This window comes from Photinus pyralis, unplaced genomic scaffold, assembly GCF_008802855.1.
Source record: "Photinus pyralis isolate 1611_PpyrPB1 unplaced genomic scaffold, Ppyr1.3 Ppyr1.4_unclustered_Scaffold4085, whole genome shotgun sequence".
Taxonomy (NCBI): Eukaryota; Metazoa; Arthropoda; class Insecta; order Coleoptera; family Lampyridae; genus Photinus; species Photinus pyralis.
Genome location: NW_022171522.1, coordinates 126384 through 147608, shown reverse-complemented (window position 1 = coordinate 147608; position 21225 = coordinate 126384). Strand labels below are relative to the sequence as shown.

At 37.0% G+C, this 21225-nt stretch overlaps 1 protein-coding gene across 3 annotated transcripts in view; it reads right to left on the bottom strand.

Annotated features, from left to right (window-relative positions):
- Positions 1-21225, bottom strand: part of LOC116182169 (glycine N-acyltransferase) — an 87394-nt gene that overhangs the window by 46544 nt on the left and 19625 nt on the right. The window lies entirely within an intron of this gene.

The window sequence follows — 21225 nt, the reverse complement described above, 5'->3', positions numbered from 1 at the left end:
AGTACAGTTGCAAAAGAATTCTAATTTCACATACCTTTTCAAGGTAAAATGTCAACGTGACATTTTCGGAAATATCTCCTTTCAAATTCATTGTATTCCATCAATTGCCGACTGATCGAAACCGTTCCAATAAGTTTCTTTTGATTTGAGTGGATATAATGTTAAAATCGTCTCCGCAGCAGAGCAAGCAACATAATCTTCCACTGCGATTACGAGGACTGACGGTACAGCACAAAACAACACATTACTATAGCAACGACAATAGCTGTACCTAATTTAGTGAAAAATCGTCGGAGCTCATAATTTCGTTTGTAATTTCTTGTAGTTGAATTTAAAATTACCTACCCCAGTGAAGTCGACGAAAAAACGTTGTATGCAATTCATGTATAAATCGGCGATTATTGGTTCGTTCGAATTTAGTCCACTCGCTGCGCTCGTGGACTAAACATCTCACTCACCAATAAAACGCCTCATTTATACACTCATTGCATAAATAACTATTAAATACTTACTGAATAAAAAAGTTTGCAATTCGGCTTATAAATGGTCGAGATGCGAAAAGGGCACCATTCCCATATTGAATTTCATGTAATTCAGTTCATAACTAACGAAGATGTCAAAGCGATCGGACATTTCTAAACAAAGTTATCGTTCACACGGACAGATAGAGAGACAGACCACAGATCTACACATACACAGATTGCTAACCTTATGCATTTTTTTGGGAAACAAATTTAGGTATACTTAAAAGCGCCCTCTATTGCGGAGCAGTATAAACACGTATCGTTTAAAACTGTAATATGACGCTTATGGATTCATGCGTTAGATGTCGCTGCAGAAAATTTAAAGCGGTAAAGTGTGCTCAATTCGAATTCGTTACTCGTTATTTTTGGCATTTGATATTTGTAATCGGTGAATTTATTTTGTGATTTGTTTAGGACTAGTTGTTTCAGTTTGTTATTGTTTAATTAATTTGTTGCTTGCCCGCCTTTCGTTCTTGAGTTTCTGTGAAGCATCTATCTATATTGACGATTGTTGTATCTGGACTGGAATAGTCTTTGAGGTAGGTAAGTACCTATAGTAGGGTAGACCGGGGACGGTTGAACCATTTTTGACAAAATCGTTCACTATAACAACATTTTAACGTAAACGTGTGGTATAAATGCACTAATTGAACTTGCGTTCTAAGACTATAGATATATGATGTTATAATGGCTTTATCAGAATTACAAAAACCATTTATAAGCGTTTGCAAAAATCGTTGAAAATGTTTCAACCGGCACCATGCTCGCGACGGTTGTAACAGTGATTGGGGTTGGTTGTAACGCTCCAAGAGTACCTAAATAGAATTATGTGGTAATATAGGTATTACGAGTAAATCATAAAAAAATCACATAATATAGTCATTTATTAATGCCAAGGCACAGCTAATTAATACTAATCAGATTCACAATTGTGGCACAAATAAAAAGGATCACCAGCTGTGCAGGCCTCGTGAGCCCACATTTTACAACCGGTGCATTGCAACCAATCCTCTCCTGGCCTGCTGGTGCCATAACTTTCCATGCAGACCAAACAGTAATACTCTTCTTCATCCTCATCAGAAGACACTTTGGGTTTTTTAGTTGTTTTCATCTTTTTAATTCCTTTGGTCTTAGAACATTTTGATTTAAGGCTTCTATTGACTTTCATTTCTTTCGCCCTTTTTTTCGTTCTCTTTCCTCCGCTTCTTTTTGTATTGCTTCTTTCTCCGGTGTATCTGTATATATCGTAGATTTTCTCTTTTTCCTTCCCTTGTTTTCTGTTTGTCTGGGTGGAGCTTTGGGGTAGGGTTTTACTATGTGGGGCGTAAAGACTTCATCACTCGTAGATAGTTTCGGCGAATCTGTTCTACTATTTGTGATTGAATTATCATGTGGTGTAGGATTTATTGGTGCAGGTAGAGAAGGCTGAAGAAATTGAAAGGTGGTACTTTCTTGAACGCTTTCTTCCGCCAGAATAGCCTCATTACTATTTTCTTCGACATCACTCGCATTTGGTGTGTGTTGAGAATCATAATTGGAGTTTGGCTTCTCAATTGAAGTCGAATTATTATTTGTTTCTGGCAAATTACTGTCATCTTGGGGCTTCACTTCGTTCGGAGTTGGTCGATCAGTGACGTAAGCAGGTGCGAAATCAAGATCATTAAATATGTCGCGATTATATGGATAAATGCCAGTCTTCTTAAAACCTGCCTGAATATTGCCAGGAGTGAGAGCTAATGGCATAGCTCTGGCCACCACACCAGGAATGTCATAAATACTCATTGTCTTTCCAGGGTGGTTTCTCATCCAAGCGTCACACTGTGAATTTACAGCTTTTTTGAATGGGCCATACACCGATCGATCAAGCGGTTGCAACTTGTGCGAGCAGTGCGGCGGAAACGACAGACAAACGATTCCATTTTCTTTACAGAAATCCAATGCGTTGATATGAACATGGGACGAATGATTGTCTAATACTAATAGCACTTTATGGTTAACTGAACAGTTTGTGTGTTTCTGAAACTGTTTCAAAAACAGCATGAAACCTTCGTCTTGCATCCATCCTGAAGGATTTTCTGTTCCCACTGCACTTAATGGGCCATCTCTTATGAAATGGTCTTGGTACCGAACACGCGGAAATATAAATAGAGGTGGTATAACGTTTCCTATGGCATTCGCGGCGAAAGCAATCGTAACGAGTGTACCACGCTCTGCTGAAGTGACCGATCCAACTTGACGAATGCCGCGTCTGGCAACAACTCTGTCAGGACGCTAGACTGTAGTCACGCCTGTTTCGTCCATATTATAAATGTCTTGTGGCTCGAAACTATCACGGTCCATAACTTTTTGTAAATTGTCGTAAAACGCATCCACGTTCGTTCGATTAAAACTAGTCGCCCTGGACAAACTTGTGGCTTGAGCAGCCCTTAATGAAAGTTCCGTATTTCTACGCATAAAAGCACTAAACCAATCCTCTCCGGCCATTCGGTTTTCATCCCAGGAACTTGGCCGTTTTAGGTTATACTTTAAAGTTAACTCGTAACTTAGCTTTCTCACTTCTTTTGGGGGTAGACCAAAATAAATGTCAGCACATCGCATCAAATATTTCGCTAGAGTCTTCTCTTGTGCGTCCGTGAACACTCTATTATGAGCTACGTAGCCCATGGAAGTTGATGCAACAAAAATACTTACTTTTGCACACCAAAATACAACCACTACTTTGACACGATATGATTACGTTCGAAGTGACACCATTTTCTCACGATTGGTTCCGATACATAAGCAGCGTCTCCTACTCCTTGCGCGCGCCCCGATATGATATTAGTTTTTGAATTACTAGCGCTGTTTCAACCGTACCCTGTTTCTACTGACCCCGGTCATAGAGTAAATAACGTTGTTTACTCTATGCCCCGGTCTACCCTAACATTTTTGCATTAAAATGTCTGATAAGCTCATCTACTCATTCTCATTAATCAAAGAGTACCGCACCGCGGATATATGTTGTGGCATATTTACTCAACCGCAGCGGGCGCGCGACTTAATGGTCAGGTAGTATTTTAAGCTACCTGCCGCCCCGCCGAGCGATTGTGCAAATATTTTTTCCAACTAAAAACGATTTTTCCCTTCGCCGTTTCCCTCTTGTCGTGTCGTGTAGACAATGTAATTTGATGTCCAAAGACTTTTGATGTGGAAATATTAAAGCATACTATACATTTTTCTTAAGTAATATTAATTTTTAGATTCTTGTTACCATGCCTGCGAGAAGAGGTGCAAAGTGCTCCTACTTTGGGTGCCCTTCTACTTGGAAGGATGCTAGCATCGTTTTTTTCCATTTCCACAAAAATGAATCTATCATGCGAGAATGGATTTTAAATAGCGGGAATAGTATGCTGTTTGCTCTTCAACATGAAGAATTAAGAAATAAATTTATATGCGAAAAACATTTTCATCATGGGGATTTATCAAATAGCACCCTCCATAGAACCAGGTTGAATCCAAATGTAATTCCTGTGGCGCACAATAGAGAAGATATTATTGCTAACTTTCCCCCCCAACGGTACAAACTACCTGCTTCTTCGAGCATAAACAAACGCCATACACCAGAACCTATGGTGATAGAGGAACCTCCCCAAACATCGTGTTCATCAACGTCCTTGTCGGTAAAGCGCAATTTGGACGAGGTTTGTGATTTTCCAAATTTACCGAAGAAACAGAAACATTTGTCAAATCACTGCGAAAATTTGGAAAAATTATCTCTAAAGTTAAAACGCAAAACATCGCTACTGAGACGCGCGCAAGTTAAAAATTCCAAACATAAGCGAGCCAATTTAAAATATAGGCGGCAGTTTGCAATCAATAGCATATTTCACAAATCCGAGGCTGTAAAAGCTATGTTCACGATGCAGTTTTTGCACAAGTCTAGAATGTCATGGACTCAATGGGAGAAAAAATTTTCTTTGGCATTTTATTATAGTTCTCCATCCGCATATAAAATGTTTATACGAAATGGATTTATTCTTCCTGGCTTATCTACCATAAGAAAATGGATTTGTGAGACAAAATTTTTCCCTGGCATCGACAATAAATTGACACGACAACTTCAACTAAAAGTCCAAAGTATGGAAGCTATCGATCAACAGTGTGTTTTAGCTTTTGATGAAATGGACATAATGGAAAAGCTAGAATATTCTAAACCTTTCGATTTTATTGAAGGTTTTGAAGACATGGGTCATTTGGGGAGGACGCAAGCAATCGCAAAAAAGGCGTTGGTATTTATGATAAGAGGTCTTTTCTCCAAGTGGAAACTACCATTCGCCTACTACCTATCTAAAAGTAGCACCAAAAAGGAGCAATTGACCATCCTGATCACTCATGTTATCGGCGAAATTAAAAAATGGGGGTAGTTGTGAGGGCCGTTGTTTGTGACCAGGCGACTACAAACGTTGCTGCTCTCAAGATTTTAGGAGTAACAGAAGAAAAACCTTACATCACCATAAATACGGACAAAATAATTTTTATTTACGATGTACCACACATTTTAAAAAACTTTCGAAACAATTTATTAGAAGGAAATTTTCAATTCGGCGATAAAATCATAAAATTTTCTGATATTGTGGAGACTTATAACTTGGATAAGATTAGCAAAGCGAGAACTTTAATGAAAATAACAGACGTCCACATCTCACCGAATAGTTTCCAGAAGCAATCCTGTAAGCTTGCACTTCAAATTTTCAGTCATAGCGTCTCGGCTGCAATAAAAACTTGCTACCAGACCGATCAACTGGCAAGCGAAACAGCGATTGATACCGCTAATTTCATATATTTAATTAATAACACTTTTGACGCTCTAATCAGTAAATTTAAATATGACAAGAACCCTTATCGAAGTGCCGTCTGCGACGAAAACGTGAAAGTTTTAAAAACATTACAGTCATGTAAACAATTAGTTAAAAGTTTAGTTAAAATATGTGTTGGAGGTAAATTGACTAGACCGCCCTGCTTTTCCGGGCTCATACAAACGATTAACGGTGTGATGTTGTTACATGCTGAATGTAAAAAATAGTATATTAAGATACAAGTGTATAATCAAGTCTTTAAAGCACGCGCAACGAGTTTAAGGGCACGACGCAAAGCGGAGTGCCTTTAACGTTGCAAGTGCTTTAAAGACCAATTATACACGTGTATCTTATAGTATTTTTTATTATACCTGCAGTATAATTTAAAAATAGGAAATACAATGAAGTCATATTGACGTTATACTCGAATACATGTCTAATTAAGTGGGCTGGGTGTTCGTAATTTCACGATTGCCATGGAAATGTCACTTGACGTTTGCTTATAAAAATCATCGTCTTTGTGAATTAAACGATTTCCATTGAAAAAGATAATACACCGTTCATTAAATCGCTTGTAAAATCTAAACAAACGTTGGTAGGTGTAAAATCCCAATCCAGTGAAGCCTATTATAAAGAATATGAAAAGTTGTTTCCATGGATGAATAGGAAGTTACTTACGAATACAGTCTTAAATGAATCGATAATGCTGGCATACATGAAGGAAGTGTCAAAGGTATTTAAATCTTCTATATTTTGGTGCATTCATTCAAAACTTCCAAGCAATGTTGCGATTAAAAAGTGGAACAGATTTGGAAGCATACCCTAAATTACGTGCGTTTGTGAAAGCTTCAACCAAAGGATGGGTACAAAAGCCAAAGAAATGTTCTGCATTTACAGAAAGCGACCTAAGAGGATTTTTTATTTCATCCAGATAACAGTTTCAAAAGTCATACTTGAAGTATCGTTACTTAGCAACTTTAAAGCACGTGTGTTTTAAAGGCCTTTTTTCGCACGCATTTGAGTTTTTAAAACGGAGATTGTGATTCAGGTATAATAAAAAAGTGATTTTAATTTTATACTGACCAATCGGTTGTGCCAGGACGTCTTGGAAAACTATTTCTCCGTAGTTCGTAGGAAAGGCGGTTGCAATAGGAATCCGACATGCAGAGTATTTAGAAGCGTAACTGTTATTAATTCTATTTTGCCCTCTGAATACTCAAACTGCCAAGTAGATGAAGACAATTTTCTAAATACTTCATGCTCGTCTGATTGTACTTCGCATTCAAGTATTTCGAATGAAGAAGAAAGAACCTCTTCATCAAACAGCAACGTTCTTCCAAACGAAGACTTTCTCTCAGAAATTGAAAATCTCCCAAGTGCTGCAGAATTAGATAAACCGATTACAGTTGAATATTGTGCAATTAATTATTTTGCGGGATATATTTGTAACAAAACTATTCGAAAGTTCAATTGTGACACTTGTGTACAAAAGTTTTCCGAAAAAGAAGAAATATTAAATGACAAACTTCAGTTACATATCATAAACAAACTATATGAAAAAGCGGACACATCAAAAGGGCTGTTTTCACCATCACAGCATATTTTTAAATTAGTGAATCAGTGTTTAATTATTTTCCATGAGGAATTTAAAAATATTTTTTGGAAGAAAGGAATTCGAACGAAATTAATGTTAAAGTGTCGATCTTTGTTTACGAGCGAAAATTTTTGTACGGTTGAGGAACACAAACAGTTTTTCCTTGAGTTACTCCTGAATTCAAAAATTCACAAGGAGTGTCGGTGGTCCTTAATGCCGAACTATTCGGCAAAATTAAAATTAAAAATTATGCTACATAAATAAAATATGCAGAACATCTGATCTCTGTCACACTCCAAACTCCTACAACCATCCATCATCTCACCCTCAATCGTAGACTGGCAGAGATATACATAGTTTTTAAGTATACCTTTGCGGTTAGCAATCTGTCAAGACCTTTAATGCCGCAAATAGTTTCCGCTAACTTCAAACCTTCACGATTCTTTAAGAACCTGCCCTATGTTTGTGTGTATACAGCGTGATTCCTATAGTACCTGCCACCGTTTGGGAGCGTGTAGGTGGTGCGTAGGGGAGTATTTTGATATAGGACACTTGGGGTCGGAAATCTAAAATAAGGGTGCCAGAGCCAAATTTACCTTCTGGAATTTCGCGCCTGTAGGTAGGCCGGCGGTGCACACGGAGCGATCTCAGGCGGCGATGTGTGGCTGACACTTGATCAGAATTTTGTTTAAACCCACGAAATCCCGTCTGCAACGACGCGTATCAAGTGAATAAACACTATGGCACGTTTTACTAACACGGAATACGCGGACATGCACTTCATGTACGGATTGGCAAATGGTAACGCACGAGCTGCACGACGAGCGTACGCTGAGCGGTATCCAAACCGTCAGTTACCCTGCAGACAGGTCTTTCAAGAAGTTCACTTCCGACTGTGCGAGACAGGGCAATTGCAGGTAAGCTGACGGAGGCTTAACTTTACACACAGATTCGTGATGCACATCGATACTTGGGTCATTTAAGCACCCATTTCGAAAAGTTTGTTTGTTTACACCGACCTCCTCCTATTTCGCAGCCCACTAGCGCCCGTGATCGCGATCGCCCGTTGGTAAATGCCTTAGAGGAGGATGTGTTGGAACGTTTCGAGGCAAACCCGCGTACTAGCACTCGACTTGTAGCAGATCAGGTGGGTTGTAGTCAACACACAGTGTGGAACATCGCCAACAACAACAACTTACACCCCTATAAGTTTAAGAAAGTGCAAGAGTTACGGCCGGGTGACCATGAAAGGAGGCTGGAATTCTGCAACTTAGTCGTCCAGGAGGAAGAAGCTAATCCGAACTTTCTGAGGAGCGTGCTAGTTACTGACGAGAAAGGATTCTCAAGAGAGGGGACCTTCAATCCTCGTAACAGCCACTACTGGGCGGAGCACAATCCTCATGAAACGTTTACGCGAGGATACCAGGACAAGTTTTCTTTAAACGTTTGGGCTGGCATCCTGGGGGACAACCTACTGGGGCCTTACATCCTCCCTCCGCGTCTAAATGCCCATAATTACCTGATTTTCCTGCGCGAGGTGCTACCAGAACTTTTAATGGATGTTCCAGTGAACTTGTACTGGGACCACTGGTTCCAGCACGATGGGTGCCCTGCTCACTACGGGCGGCAGGTGAGGGAACACTTGGACCAAACCTATCCGGACAGATGGATCGGCCGTGGATGTGCGGTGGAGTGGCCTGCCCGCTCGCCCGACATCACCCCATTAGATTTTTACTTGTGGGGTGTGATGGAAGCGCACGTCTACGAGACTCCCGTCGAATCCGAAGAGGACTTAATTGCGCGCGTCGTCATGGCCGGAGGGGCTGTTCGCCAGGACATAGGAGTCTTCACGCGAGTTCGAGGGGAGTGGTTGGCTAGATGTAGGAAGTGCATTGAGAACAACGGTGGCCACGTTGAACACTTGTAAACGTTATTGCTTTTGACTGTCGTTTTCCCTCCTTCCCTCCCATGTCGCTTCCTCGCGCTAACTCGCTCTGCATCGCTCCGCGCGAAACGTCGGTCGGTTGGGTTGCCTACATACAGGCATGAAATTCCAGAAGATAAATTTGGTTCTGGCGCCCTTATTTTGGATTTCCGACCCCAAGTGTCCTATATGAAAAGACCTCCCCTAGGCACCCCCTATACGCTCCCAAACGGTGGCAGGTACTATAGGAATCACCCTGTATGTGACCACAGGTACCCACTTTTAATAACTCCTTTACGACAAATCAGTAGCCGCAGTGTTAAATTAAACAATTATGGCTCAGCGTACCTCCTATCATATCATATCACTGTAATAATACGAATATAAAGGAATTCGAATTCTGCAAACTTTAGCGATTTAATTTTGTTTCAGCGACATCTAACGCATGAATCCATAAGACGGACGGACCAAGTGGCCACAATAGCGCATTTTTTTTATTTTTGTGGAAATGCGCTAAAAAGGTGTATCTTGATGAGGTCTACAAAAAAGTCTTATACACTTTTTGCATCGGGTTCAAAATCAAGGCGCCAGAGGTAAATATAGTCGGAAAGTCAAAAGTTTTATTAAAGTTTGACCTCAAGTTTGACATATTTGTCCGCCATTATCAGCCATGTAACAATAACTCAAATTTTTCTGTAGCCAGCTCTCCTTCTAATAGTGGTGATTGCCCGTTGTAAAGTTTTCTCTTCTACACATGGTATAATAAAAACGGTATCGCAACGCGCATCGTGTCCCCTTTCCCCACGCCGTATGACGTCAATCACGTTACAAACTCCGACGCGCGTATACAAAAGCATAGGGAAGAGGTTACGGAAACGCACTATTATTTGTGTATCTGTCGGCGAAATTTAGGTTTATTTGAGTATATAATATTACATAGACAAATGCAAGCTCGCACAAAAAGATTACAATGAAATGCAAAGCAGATAAAATGTAAGTAGAGGTATTGTTCGAATGGGACACGGTCAACTGGCCAAGGGCGACTCGCCACCGGACCACTCGCCACCGACCGACTAGCCAATGGGACAACTCGCCAACGCGACAACTCGCCAACGGACGACTCGCCACTGCGACAACTCGCCAACGAAATATTTTTCCCTGTTTAATGTGTCATACAAATGCATCTCACAAATGCAATAGTCAACTTCCCTAATTTTGTAAAAAAAAGTTTATCGAAAAATTGTAGTCAATATTTGAATGAAGACCCGACAGCCTATACCTGTTTCTATTACTGCATTTTGATATAACGACATCTTCTGCAAATTATTATTTGAACAGAAAATTTGAAAATCACATCGTTATTTGAACGACACATTTAAACAGGGAAAAATATTTCGTTGGCGAGTTGTCAGTTGGCGAGTTGTCGCATTAGCGAGTTGTCGCGGTGGCGAGTTGTCCCGTTGGCGAGATGTCGCGTTGGCGAGTTGTCCCGTTGGCGAGTCAGTCGGTGGCGAGTGGTCCGGTGGCGAGTCGCCCTTGGCGAGTTGACGCGTACCGCGAATTGCTTTCAGCTTATTTCTTTAATTTTTGCATGTAATTTTGTACAAAGCTTATTCTTCTATTCTAAGAACGTTCTTATTTGACTCGGCTACAGCGTATCCTCGTATGATAACGGATGCCCCAATTTTGTTTAGTCCACAAATTTTTTCGCATACGTATAATCACTTCCGAAGTATTTAACATCTTAACCCTTCGTTTTTCGTGAATAATTATTACATTCTGCACTCGCGCAACCAGGCTTTATCGTTTAAATGTTTATTCGGTATCCTCGCGGTTTAATAAAAGCGGAAATAAAAGGTATTCGCTATTAATAGAAGCAAAAACTCGAGTGTTTGCAATGCAGGACTATCAACTACACATATTCCTGTACGTACGATAAATATAATATGCACCACAATGCAGATTATACGTCGAAAACGAGGCCCACCATTGAATCTTTATGGGATCACGTGACAGATGTAACTAGAGTGACGTCATGCGCGAGCACAACGTGTTTTCGTCCGACAACTGGGCACCCGATGAATCTTCTACACAACAAACTACATTATACAGACGAATGCCTTCACATATTTACTAAACAAAAAACCATTTGACACCTGGCAAGTAAAGCTAAGCCAAATTCGAGCCGACTATAGGTAACATAAAATGTAGAAAAATTCCATATGGAGGAGATTCAAGCTCTAATTTTTCCGACACGAGGAGAAAAATTTACCGAATGAATTTTCCAAAAAATCACCTGTAACCAGAAATTTTGCTGTAGACCTAGATGCCTGGGAGAAAGAACACCATTGTACCTCGAGGTCTAGTTAGTTTTTAGCGCATTTCCACAAAAAACGCGCTATTGTGGTCCGTCCGTCCGTCCGCTCGTTTGTTGAGACGCTACTAGTTCTTTATCTTAAGAGCTATTCTTCTACTTTTTTTCGATATTTGGTTCGTTATGGTGTCGAGGCTTGCACCAAGGAAGAAATTTTTTCTGAGTTTATTACTAAAAAAGTTATTGTAAAAAAACCAAAAAACCGTTTTTTACATGTTCCATAATTTTACACTTTTGCCGTTTATCAACGATCCTAGAGATCGTTTATAATTTTGTGTTGCTGTGTGTCGTCTGTCTGTTAGTCTGTCCGTCTGTTCCTTTGTCTGTCTGTCCATCTATCTGTCCGTGTGGACGATAACGTTGTTTAGAAATGTCCGATCGGTTTGACATCTCCGTTAGTTATGAATTGCATGAAATTCAATATGGGCATAGCTTTAGCCATATAATACGCAATGCCAAAAGTTGAGTAGAATCGATTCAAAATTCACAGTGCCCTTTTCGCAGCTCGGCCACTTATAAACCGAATTGCAAACTTTTTTTATTTATAAAAGTATTTGAATGAAGTTTGATACATAGGCACTTGGAATAAATGAAAATCTAATGCCAGTTTCAAAATTTGGTTTTGCGCGTGCGCAGTGCCAACTTTTTTAGGTATTTATGGAAGAATTTAAACGAAATTTGATACACAGACACTTGGAATAAAGGAAAATCTAACGCCAGTTTCAAAATTTTATTTTGCGCATGCGCAGTGCCAACGATCTTATTTAGAAAAGCATTGAAATGAAATTCTTCTTAAATTGAAATTGAAGTAGCACGTCAAAAATAGATTGCACATGCAACGCTATTTTTCATATTTGTGGCTGGATTTTTACGATTTTAAAAGAAGTTGCATCTTACAAATGGGAAATGAATGCAAGTGGAAATGCGCTGTTTCTAAATCGTTTACGATTACTTTTTAAATTGTTTAGTTTGTTTTAGTCGCACAGTTTGCAGTTCTGATTGGACCGATGGGCTGGACACTTTGGGTTAACTTGCATTTACCATTTCACCGTACATCGGTTCCTTTCAGAACGACAATTGTACTTAAGATAGCAATCTTTGAAATGGAGAAGCTTTTACACAGCAAAGCGAAAGAACGTTTTATTTGCATTGCCAAAAATGATTACAATCGACACATTGGCGTCCGTTTGACCGACCCTTGATTGCTTAAACATGTAGCAAGAAGGATTGCAATTGATAACCCCCGAACTGAGTGGGTACATGGAAACCATATTAAATATAATTAGTATACGAAAGAGAAAAACAATGAGATCATGTAAAAATTGCTCCTACAATATTATAAACCTCGATGAATACCAATACGGTTCCAATGATTGCATCATATACCTATAAAATTTTATATTTTATTATGCTTTCTATCACGAAATGCCACATATCATACAGTTCATGCGTTGTTAAGAGTATATTGTATGTATATTATGGTTCCATTTAACGAAATATGTCAGCAAGAAGAATAATTTCATTTCATTTAGCATGAAAATTAGATGCGGCGTCGTTGCAGAGTGGTACCTATACCGGCTGATTCAAATTCGAGGGCCACCATGGCGATCTCGGGAACTGTAAGAGATAGGTAGGTAGTTTAAATTTGGCAAAGTTGCGTATTTTGATGCTTAACAAAATGCAGTTTTGAAACTTAAAAATTCCGACTACTTTCGGAGGTATCCGGAAAACACCGACATTTTTGAAATCGTTTTTATTTTTTACTGAAGTTGTTTAAAAAGAAATTTCGAAATAAATAACACATTATTATGACCACTTTTTTCCCTCTACAAGATGCTAGTTTAAAATTTTAAATCCGACATTTCGTCTCCGGTTAACTATCATCAACTTTGTTTTTTCTTATGGAAGTAATTTTTACTTTTTGGGTTATTTGATAAAGAATTCAAAACTTATTATTAAAATATTTTCTTTTTTGCCTAGAAAACTTTGTCTTAGATAGTGGTACGTACGTATAGTTTCTTGCGTTTTTATAAGAATTAATAGCGCTATTTATGACTAAAAGATAGTGATGTTTACATTTTTGAAATCAGAAAAAAATTCTTTATCAAATGACAGAAAAAGTAAAAATTACTTCCATAAAAAAAACAAAGTTGATGATGATTGACTGGAGACGAAACGTTAAACTTAAAATTTAAAAGTAGCATCTTGTAGAGGGACAAAAGTGGCCATAAGAATGTATCATTTATTTCGAAATATCTTTTTATATAACTTCAGTAAAAAATAAAAACCATTTTGCAAAGTTTCGGCTTTTTCCGGATATCTCCGAAAGTAGTCGGAAATTTTTAAGTTTCAAACCTGCATTATGTTAAGCAACAAAATGCACAAATTATAATTTAAACTACCTACTTATCTCTTACAGTTATATCCATGGTGGCTCTAGAATTTGAATCACCCTGTATATAGTAGCTATATTGCAGAGCAATGCTTCATAGAAAATGATGGCCCACAACAAAATTTATATGGTATAAACCAATTTACATAATTTTTATTAGGCAGGGAGAGTGCCCAAGATTCAAGATATTTCCGTCAATTTAAACTTTAATATTTCATTGAAACTAACATGACTAAAGGTTAAAGTGAGTCAATTTGAATTTCGAAAGTTTTGAGTAGTAGAGTAGGTACAACCACTAAAGATTTGAACTCAGTTGAAGTTTAGTTGTTATGCTAACGAGGTTAACAGTAAGTTCATGTAAGCTTTTACGCGTAGTCTAAAAACGGAAGTGCTCCGTGTTGAGCCCCCGAAGGGTGGAATGAAAGAGAATAATAGAAAATGACAAAAAAGCTTTGCGTATTTTGTTTTTAGTCATTCCTATTGCAGATTGTGTGGTACTTGTCAAATATTTTTGCGGATATTTATCAGAATGAAAGAAGAGCCTGTGTAGATAGGGTGCAAAATTTATTGATTAGTTTGTAAATGTTCGTTGTATTTAAATGAAGTACTGCACGTGTAGAGCAAAGGTTTTTTTGCTCGACAGCTTCAGTTAATGCTCTAATAACTCGATATTGATAGACGCGAGTCTCTGAACAATGCATAACGACAATTTATACAGGGCGGGTAACTAAACACGGAACAGAAATATTTTTGGGTAATTAAATGAAATTTCGGCACTCAGGCACGTAAATTTTAAGTTCCAGAGTCCTTTCTTTACAAATATACTAACCTCTCCAGCCCTTCCCACAGCTTACAATTTTTTAAATTGCACAATCGAGTTTCCTAGAGAAAGCATTCGCGTTCCCTGAGATTGTAGTTTGAGATTTTAATATTTTAATGACCGAAATACTGCACATCAAAGTTACATTTGTTTTTTGTTTGGACGACCATTAATAGGAATTATTAATAGTTTAAACAATCGTATAATAACCAGAAACGTGTACATGAAGGTAAAAGAGAGAAAATTAAGTGTCATTAATCATTACACTCAATAGGTGATCTCGTTTTAGTTTTTCTGTTTCCAATTTTTCTACATAAGTACAAGTGAATCCTTCTGGACGCTTAAACAAAAGATGAATATGTACTCGTAGTTTCAATTGCAATGTGAAATTTTTAGAAACGACTCGCTCAAATCTAACAAGATATGAAGAATTGCATACGATTTTCAGTAGATGAATTTTTTGACACACAGCTCGCATTCGGAAACACCACTTTTAATCCGGTTCATATTCAACACTACTGATTCTTGATCTCGTAAAAATATCGATTGACGAAAGTTGTTGCTGTTCCTTTTGGCTTTCATCAATGGAGAACAAAACTATCGCATATAAGGGGAATTTCATTTCTCCTAAAACGAATGCATTCATACAAGGAAGGCAACTTCAACATTGTGTTACTTTTTATACCATGCCATTTTTATTAGCTTCCTAGCATCATCAAATGTCGACGTTTTAGATCATTTTAAGCAACTTTTAAAGAATAACATTTTTTTCCATCTGTATGTATGTGCGTACGTTTATGGAACGCCGTTGTATCTTTTAATAACTGAACACCCGGACTAAAAAAATTAACTATAATTGACGCAATGGTACTAAAATTTATAGAAATTTACTTTGTGTTAACAAAAATTGCCTAGTTGAAATAAATAATTGCATATCTTCCAATAACAACTCGCAATAATTTCCTCTTTTACAATTTCAAATAACGGTTTTTGTGCGAAATTTCAAAAACCGTTATTGAAATGGCATATTTAACAATTTCAAATCGGCAGTCTTATTCATATATCACGATTTAGAAATAACGTGTTGAAAATTTTAATGTTCAAAAATTATCGATTTGATATTATTAAATAATCTTTAATATCACCTTCACGCTTTGTAATAATTTTCAATTTCAAGTTGAAATAAAAAATTCAATTCTCTATTTCAAACTCGTAACTTTGGAACGCACAATTTAATTTTTAATATCAACTCTGTGATATTGGTAATTCGATTTACTTATATGTCATGACATATAAAAAATTGTGGCGCCATCTATCGAGTGATGTCAAAAGTGAGGAGCGAACCTCAACCCAACTAATCACGTTTGATGTAATTACCGCGAAAATCTACTTTCAAGTGCTTATTTTATTACCCATATCGTTCATAAATACATTGTGCGAATAATATTGTCAAAAAAAATGTACAATTACGCGAAATGGAGATTTTAAATTCTGTTCCGATTATTAAACTTACTGTCGCTAGAGGGCAGGTCAATTTGCTATATGTGATTTAAAAATATCGCCTTGATATTTTTAATTCATTTACCAATATGTGCGACTTGATATTTTTAATTCTATTGCACAAATTACTAATTTCTACTTGAAATTTTTAAATACTTTGCGAAGTTCGCTATTTGAAATTTATAATTGTAATTCTTCAATTATGGTGTTAAGTTTGTTAATTCAAACGTATTTCGTGATATCGACTTTGTATTTTAAAACAATTTTTTATTTAAAAACTATTATTATTTAGAGTTGAAATATTAATAAATTTCATTGATTTCTTTGGTTGGATGTTCAATCCACAACATAACGATAATTTTCAATTTCTTGTTTCAAGTAATATCCATCCCTATTAATTTATTCCTCCACAATGAAGAATTCTTTGCTGAATGTTTACAAACTGTTTTTGATATCAAAAATTTTTATCTGATATTTAAAAATAAAAGCTATTTTCAACCAGAGAATAATTTTCTATTTCATTTCTTAATTTTCAATAACGAAAATATGTTTTTAAAACTCATCAACCGATTTTTCAGTAACAGAAGTTATAATTTTGCATTCTGAACATTTTAAAACGTACCTGAAATTTTCATTAAAATCAATTAATAGGTATGCAGTTTCAAATAAAACGTTAGACGGGATTGAAATTTTTGCGACAATGGAAGAAGTAGTTTCCTTATTGACAATTGTAATTAACACAAAGGTTGTTATAGTTAAAAAAATTTTAATATCCTATTGAAATATACAATTCACGAATTATATTTCTAAGTTTCATATTAATCCAGTTAAATTGTATTTTTACCAGGAAAGTTGTGGGGTAGTTTTGATTTCTTTGATTCTATATGTTTTTTGGGGTGCTGAATCCGAATCTGAGCTTTGCCAACAAAATTTCATGACGCAACATTGAAAAAAATACAAAAGAAGTTGAAAAAGATATTTGTTTGGCAGTTTTGTGCTTACAACTTGAAAACTATCAACTTTTCGAAAATAACCTTTCTATTCAAAATGAAAGTACATAAAATTTCCTACAGACCCCACTATTTAGTTTTTTTCCTCGATGAACCGTTCGGGCTCGAGCGCCAGTTGAAAATTGGCGTATTTTGGCTGTCTCCAGTTCTCCACAAAACATAGTTTTTTCGCACTAAAACCCTAAATTAATATTAAGCGTTGTCAATAAGTCAATTCCTTGCATTTACCTACTAATATTTGAATTTTATATGTGAGGGTGGTTTTTTCTCATTTTGATAACGTTCAAGGTGTTTATTGTAGTCCAGAATTGTATGAAAAGTTAATTTCTAAAGAACAACAGTATATCATATTATTATATTATTTATAATATATAATACTTATACTGTGCTATCTAAAACTATTCCCACTCTCTTCCGAACCAGATAAAGAAATCACAAAACCCTACCGTAGCATGTTTGGATAATTATTGTTGAATTTGGGAAAGTGGCGCTGTGGTCATTATTAATTTAAAAAATTCAAATGGCAAAAGGGGTATATTGATTTCCTATTCAAAGGCATTATCCCTCTTGCTCCGGTGTTCTGAAGAATCACGTACCTTTACTCCTCGGAGTGCGTTACCCCAGCTTAAATTTTTCTGCTATCAACTGAACCCGATTTAATTCTTTTCTGTTTACTAACCAGCGACAAAAAGCGAGTTCATGATTTTGGACTGTCCGTCCGTCCATCTGTGTAACTGTGAGGGTGTGTCTGTATGTATGTGTATGCGAGGAGAGCCTCGAGACTGCAAACGTAGGTCAAAGAGTAACGTACTCTTTGCGTAGGTACACGGTGACGTAATGGGCCTTGGAATAATAATAATAGTACATTATATGCCAATGTAGAGAAGTGTAGTGTTATTGCCTGAGTACCAAGATTACATCCCATTGCGCTTGCGCCGAGGGGTGTAAGGTGCGAACGAAGGCAATAATAGACTTCTCTACCGTGGTATATACAGGCTGATTCAAATTCGAGGGCCACCATGGGAATCTCAGAAACTGTAAGAGATAGGTAGGTAGTTTACATTTGGCAAAGTTGCGTATTTTGATACTTAACAACATGCAGTTTTGAAACTGAAAAAATTCTGTCTACTTTCGTAGATATCCGAAAAAAAATCGAAATTTTGCAAAATCGTTTATTTTTTACTGAAGTTATTAAAAAAAAATTTCGAAATAAATGACACATTATTATTGCCACTTTTTTCCCTCTACAAAATGCTACTTTTAATTTTTAAGTTTGACGTTTCATCTCCAGTCAACCATCATTAACTTTGTTCTTTTATATGGATGTCATTTTTAGCGTATTTTTGCAAATTTATTCGTAAAAAAGTAGTTTTTAATTTTAGTGTAATTAACACTTTTAAGGATGGGGCTACAAGATGTAGGGTCGGCAACACCCCGCCATCCCCGAGCGTGTTATACTAACCTATTTTTCAAGAAGTGTCTTGTCATGTGCATGTGCACACGTGGATTCAGCCTGTTCTATCCAAAGCGCACGTTCTCGCAATACACAAATATATTTGCGAGGTCCTACCAAAATTTCTCTAAATTTTAAACGTATCTACCATTACAACATTGTTAAGAAAGTGAACGGTTTGACAGAATTCTTTGTTTATTAATTTGGCATGTCAAGCAATGCGTGGAAGTAAAAGTCAAACAGGCCGTATTTTGTTCTGTTCTGTCCTAACTCTTGAATATTGTCAGTAGTCTAATACACTGCCCTTTTTAAATGTCAAGGAGGCTCCAGCGAAATTAGGAGTTCGTTGTGGGCATTGTATAACGTCCCCTCTCCCAATCCATTTACCAGGATACCGTCCATTGAACCACTACCTAACAGCCGGAGCATAATATGTGGCCCACCTTGCTGAAAGTGCGTATTTTATTCGTGTAGCAGCATGTCCTCATTGTCGTACACGTGACTCGCCACAGATTTTGTGATCCGGTGACTTCTTCCAATAGATTCTGATTCTGATAATAATAGGAACAAATGTATCTTTACCTATGGTAGCTACTACCGTTGCACCCCCCCCCCCCCTTAACCAAGTCCTGAAAAAAGTGGTATAAGTATTCATAGAATATAGGATTCTAATATCTTTCCCTAGTCATATACATATGAAACATAGAATAAACGAATTCTTAGCGTATATACCTATATTGCGAGTATCATATCATGCGGCATATAATACAAACAAGTAAAAAGGTTTTCACCCTAAGGCGAGTAACTTCAGCGCATTTTCCATGAATGTTCAGTACTTCCCAGAAGGCTTGCTTAAAAAGTATTTAAACAATGGCCATAGCTATGTGCGCTGTGATTTTCTTTACTAGAGGCATATATGGTTACAATTTCAAAGAAATATCTCCATAAACAAAAAAGTTGGCGTTGCGCAGTTCGCGCATGAGCACATTTAATTAATTATGCTATAGGTATGTTTGTTTTTAATAAAAGCGTTTATGGTTAAATTTTAGAGAGAGATTTTCATAAGTAAAAAAGTTGACATTTTGAAGTCTGCGCATGCGTGGATTTGATTTTTACTATCTGCGATATATTTACTTTTCCTAATGATATTTGTAGTTTTCGATCTTTACTACATGTGATACGTTTTTCTTTACTAGAAGCATCTATGGTTAAAATTTCAAAGAAATATCTTGATAAATAAAGAAATTGGCACTGACTGCGCATGCGCACATCTAATTTTTGCAATATCAGTTATGTGTGCCTTTAATAGAAGCATCTGTGATTAAAATTTCGAAAAGATATCTCGATAAATAACATCTGATGTTTACAATATGCGATACGTTTGCTTACACGCAACTTTGGTTAAAATTTCAAAGAAGTATCTCCATAAATAAGAAAGTTGCCATTGCGCAGTCTACGCATGTGTACATGTGATTTTGACTATATGCAATATGTTTGCCTTCATCAGAAATATCTGTGGTTAAAATTTCAACAAAATATATTAATAAATAAAGAAGTTGACATTGCGCAGTCTGCGCATGCGCAGTTTAATTGTCAAGATTTTCCTTGGCTCAGGTGGTAGAGCTATACGCTACCGAATGCACAAAGAACGAACTTAATATCTTGAAAACTGTAAGTAGGAGTAGTTAAGGCCTCGGACAGACGGACGGACAGAGAGAGTGACTACAATAGCGCACCCAACTTCGTTGGAAAATGCGCTAAAAATATGTAACAAGCAACACAAAAAGCAATCGTGCCACTAATAATACATTATAAAACAACTTTGTGTACTTGCATGTTGGATATTCATTTTCCGAGACCATTAATACAAAATCGATAGAAGTTGTGCATGTGATTACAAAGCAGATTAGAATTTTTCAAATAAACTCAAACATTTAATCTGTGTTGACTATCAAGCATGCACCATTTCATTATATGAAGTAGTTCCTGTGAAGTAGTTTCTAAGCGGTGCGGATGGCTGAAAATGAGTCCCCTTTATAAATGAAATGAAAGGTTTCCTCGCGATTAAAGAAATCGTAAGATTTCATTCAAAAATAGGGATCGAATGTAAAATTTAATTAATTCAGCTTGTTTGCTTCGAGGAATTGTTTCCACCAATTTGTATGTTGGCCTGGTCTGGTCTTTGTAGGTTTTCATTTTCGCAACTGATGTCGGGGTCGGGGACGTATCATTCATAAACGTTGATACTTCATAAAACGCTAATGCGTAAACGTCTATAACCATTTAGGCACAAGCAACAGGTTTTCACGCCTCGACCATATTATGCGATGTGCGTACACATGTATTTCCCTTTCATTACCTATTTAAAGTTTCTATAACCTCTTGACTGCGAAGCGCAATTTTTTTATGCAAATTAGAAACGTTTCCGTTTTCCCTCTTTATTCAAAGCACTATTATAAATCAATATGTACTAAACCTTCCAATCGCATATTTTTGAACGGCCTCAAAGCCCATCGCCTCATATTTCAGTTATTCCCGTTGGTTTAGCTTAGGTACCGAATTCAACTTTATTATTATCCTCTATTGATTATTTGGCATGAGCATTCAGACAAAATATGTGGCTGTGGTATGCACACTAGAATATCTGCTCGATAACCAAATAATTGGACTGAATAATACAACCACAATAAAAGATTTAGAAACTCAGAAATGTGTATGTGGCATAGGAAATTGACTGATGAAAGATAACGCGAAATTGATTATTTTGGTTGGCAATCGTTTGACTAGTATACATAAATG